We start from the raw sequence: 4,920 nt of genomic DNA, 5'->3' as shown, positions 1-4,920 counted from the left end.
GGTGCCTGTAATCTCAGCTAATCAGGAGGCTGAGGCAGGAGAATCATTTGAACCCTGGAGGTGGAGGTTGCAGTGAGCCAAGATGGCGCCACCACACTGTAGCCTGGGCAACAAGGGGAGACTCCATCTCAAAGAAAAAAAAAAGAGAAGAAAAATGAAAATACAAGCCAAAACATTTTGTGAGAAAATATTTGAAAATCACATATCTGATCATCATATATCTGATTTGCATCCAGAATATATAAATAACTCTTAAAATTTAATAATGAAAAGACACCCCATTTGAAAAAATGCATTTAATATAGCCGGGCATGGTGGCTTACACCTGCAATCCCAGCACTTTGAGAGGCTGAGGCAGGAGGATCTCTTGAACCCAGGAGTTCAAGACCAGCCTGGGTAATATAGGGAGACCCCATCTCTGTAAATAATTTGAAAATTAGCCAAGTGTAATAGTGTGCACCTGTAGTCCCAGCTACTCAGGAGGCTGAGGTGGAAGGATCACTTGAGCCTGGGAGGCTGCAGTGAGCTGAGATGGTGCCACTGCACCCCAGCCTGGGAGACAGAGCAAAACCCTGTTAAAAAAAAAAACAAAACAAGATTTGATTAGACATTTTACCAAAGAAAATATTCAAATAGCCAAAAGATGTTCAGTATATTTACTCATTAGAGAAATACAAATAAAAAACATGATAAGCTATTGCTTCACACTTGCTAGGATACCTACAATAAAAAAGATAGACCATAGCAAGTATTGACTAGGATGTGAAGAAACCAGACTCTCCTATACTGCTGATGGGTATGTAAAATTGTGGAAAACTTAACATATGACCCAATAATTTCAATACTAGGTCTCTTCCTCAGAGAGGTGAAAACATACGCCCATGCAAAGACTCGTACATTAAAATGTATAGCAACATTTTTTTTTTCTTTTTAAGCAGAGTCTCACTGTTGCCCAGGCTGGAGTGCAGTGGCACGATCTTGGCTCACTGTAACCTCTGCCTCTCCGTCTCAAGCAGTAAGCCCTGCCTCAGCCCCCTGAGTAGCTGGAATTACAGGCGCCTGCCACCACACCTGGCTAATTTTTTTTTTTTTTTGGAGACGGAGTTTCATGCTTGTTGCTCAGGCTGGAGTGCAAAGACGAGATCTCAGCTCACCGCAATCTCCGCCTCCTGGGTTCAAGTGAGTCTCCTGCCTCAGCCTCCCAAGTAAGTGGGACTACAGGCATGTGCCACCATGCCTGCCTAATTTTCGTATTTTTAGTAGAGACAGGGTTTCTCCATGTTGGTCAGGGTGGCCTCGAACTCCTGACCTCAGGTGATCTGCCCACTCAGCCTCCCAAAGTCCTACGATTACAAGCGTGAGCCACCACACCCAGCCTAATTTTTGTATTTTTTAGTAAATGTGGGGTTTTACCATGTTGGCCAGGCTGGTCTTGAATGCCTGATCTTAGGTGATCTGCCCGCTTTGGCCTCCCAAAGTGCTAGGATTACAGGTGTGAGCCACCACGCCCAGCCCAGCATTATTTATTTGAAACAATTCAAACGTCCATGAACAGGTGAATGAAAGAACAAACTGTGCTATAGCCATACAATGGAATATTATTGAGCTGTCAAAGGGAATGAAGTAATGATACATCCTACACCATAGATGAACCTTGAAAACATTATGCTGTGTAGAAGAAGCCAGATTCAAAAGACTACCTATGGTAAAACCACATTTATATGAAATGTTCACAAAAGGCAAAATCAATAGAGACAGAAATTAGATTAGCAGTTGCCAGGAACCGGAGGTAGATACTGGGAGTAAGTGCAAATGCATATAAAATATTCTTTGGGAAGCCAGGCATGGTGGCTTGTGCCTTTTGCCTGTAATCCCAGCTCCTTGGGAGGCTGTGGTGGGAGGATGGCTTGAGCCCAGGAGTTTGAGGCTGTAGTAAGCTATGATCATACCATTGCACTCCAGCCTGGGCAACAGAGTGAGACTCCATCTCCAAAAATAAATAAATAAATAAATAAGTAAATAAATAAATAAGGCCGGGTGTGGTGGCTCACACCCATAATCTCAACACTTTGGGAGGCAGAGGCAGACGGATCATGAGGTCAAGGGGTCAAGACCATGCTGGCCAACATGGTGAAACCCTGTCTCTACTAAAAATACAAAAAGTTAACTGGGCATGATGGCATGTGCCTGTAGTCCCAGCTACTCGAGAGGCTGAGGCAAGAGAATCACTTGAACTCAGGAGGCAGAGGTTGCAGTGAGCCAAGATCTCACTATTGCACTCCAGGCTGGTGACCGAGCAAGACTCTCTCAAAATAATAAAAATTGTTTAAAAATAATAAATAAATAAATATATTTTAGGGGTAACGAAATGATCTAAAATTGGATTGCAGTAATGGTTGCAAACTGTAAATTTACTAAAATTATTTGTATGATTAAAACAAATTTTATGGTATATAAATTATACCTCAAGGAAGCTATTCAAATTTTTTAATTAAAAAACACAAAGAAAACTAGCCATAATGTACAGTGTGGCTCCACTGTGCTTTTTTTTCATTGTTGGAATACAAACTAATGCATGTTTCTATCTGCTTGAGCAGGTTATATAATTTTCCCTGTGTGATAGGATTATGGATGGTATCCTACTTTACACTCTTTTTTTTTTTTTTTCTCTCCCAAGACAGAGTCTTGCTCTGCTGCCCAGGCTGGAGTCCAGTGGTGGGATCTCAGCTCACTGCAACCTCCCCTTCTGGGGTCCAAGTGATTCTCGTGTCTCAGCCTCCCTAGTAGCTGGGATCTCAGCTCACTGCAACCTCTGCTTCTGGGGTCCAAGCGATTCTCATGTCTCAGCCTCCCTAGTAGCTGGGATTACAGGCACCTGCCACCACACCCAGCTAATTTTTATTTTTATTTTTATTTTTATTTTTAGTAGAGACAGGATTTCACCATGTTGACCAGGCTGGTCTGGAACTCCTGGTCTCAAGTGATCTGCCCGCCTCAGCCTCCCAAAGTGCTGGGATTACAGGCGTGAGCCACCATGCCCGCCCTATCTGATTTTTTTTTTTCTTTTAACACTTAGCAGGCATTACTTTTACTATTAGAATAAAACAATACATTGTTTTATTGGTGAGGCAATATAGCATATTGATTAAATGCAGTTTTGAATCCAAGCTCTGTGACCTTAGGCTCCTTAGCCGCTCTGTGACTCAGTCTCCTCACCTATAAAAAGGGGTTAATACTAATGCCTACTTCAAAGGGTTAGTGGGAAGACCAAATTAGTTAATACTTGTGGAGTGCTGAGAAACGTAAGTGGTACACAGTAACATGTCTTTTATTGTGGTTGTTATTTCCCAATTGGAAAGAAAAAAAAAGAGTACAGAGAAAGTAGATATATACACATATACACCTTCCACATATTGGAAGAACCTGTGGGGAGGGGAAGCTACAGAAGGCCCTGATGATCAATTCCATCTACTTTGCATTTCATCCACAGAAAGCTGTTTTCCCGATTGGAAAGAAAGAAAGAGTACGTAGAAAGCAGATATATACACATATACACCTCCCACATATTGGAAGAACCTGTGGGGAGGGGAAGCTACAGAAGGCACTGATGATCAATTCCATCTACTTTGCATTTCGTCCACAAAAAGCTGTTTTTGTCTCTTGGTACAACAGGTCAAGGAAAACTTCTCTGTGTTGCCTCTGACCATACATATGAAGTGAGATACTATATGATCAAAATATTCAGCTCCCTGTGTCAAACGTGCAGCTGTGAGTCAGCTGGCCTGAACTGACAATAAGGTGCACAGCTGTGTGTGATCAATGTCCCTGTTGATTCCATCTCATGCAAGTCCTCTTCCACTAAATGCTACTACTCCTACCAGCAGGGAGAAGGGACAAGCGGGACTGCTAGGACCTGAAGCATTTAGTGGAGGAGGACCTTGTATGAATGGAAGATTGAACTGTAGTCACACAGGATTTGAGGAGGCTGAAAGGAGAAAACAAGACATTCTAGGTCATGGGAACAACGGATGGAAGGCTGGGCATTGGGAGTGTGCCTGTAGGTTGGGGGAGAGGGCACAGACATGCCAGTCTGGAACAGAGGAGTCAAGCTGGAGCCCAGCGGGAGATAAGGTTGGAAAGATAGCATGGCACCTTGCCTGCCAGTGAGGAATTTGGCTTCTATCCTTTAGGCAAATTGAGAGTGATGGAGGCTTTCGTCCTTGAGGTGTTTGAGGAATGAAAGTGTAAGTGTGGGTTCTGCCAATCACTGCCTGATTGGAACAAACCAGTTAGCAGCATCTTTGAGCTTTCTGTCCTTACACAGGGACAATATTAGGTATTAGGGATGTTTGTGAAATGCCCAGATGTTTGTTCTATGCCTGCCACATAGAAATTGCTTGATCATTGTTGGTAGCTGATGCTGACTGTAGTTTGGATTGGAGGAACAGGAGGAACCTGAAAGCAGATAGTGCTGGCATGGACCTAGTTGTTCAGAAAGATGGCTATGTTTGAGGTTGCAGCAGTGAAATCTAATTACCAACCACTTTCCTCTACACATTTGAGTTCCCACCAACGTCCATGCAGACAAACAAAGGCAGTCAGGATCCTGTGTATCTTAGGTAAGAACACAGGCCTTGCAATCAGACTCCCTGTGTTGGAGTCCCAGTTTTGCTATATACCAGCCATATGCCTGTGGACAAGTCACTCACCCTCTTTGTACCACCCTTTCCCCATCTGAAAATTGGAAATAACCTGACAACTGTTGTGAAGATGCCATAATTGATGGATGTAAAGGGCTTAAAACAGTGCCTACGAGAGAATAAAGACTGCCCGAGTGTGAGCTATTACTGTTTTCTAATTCTGTCAGAGGAATTTTTTTTTTTTATACGGAGTTTCACTCTTGTTGCCCAGGCTGGAGTG

The sequence above is a fragment of the Colobus angolensis genome, unplaced genomic scaffold (assembly GCF_000951035.1).
Source record: "Colobus angolensis palliatus isolate OR3802 unplaced genomic scaffold, Cang.pa_1.0 Scaffold419, whole genome shotgun sequence".
NCBI classification, from domain to species: domain Eukaryota; kingdom Metazoa; phylum Chordata; class Mammalia; order Primates; family Cercopithecidae; genus Colobus; species Colobus angolensis.
The sequence above is the reverse complement of the archived record's forward strand: the minus strand, read 5'-3'. Positions refer to the sequence as shown.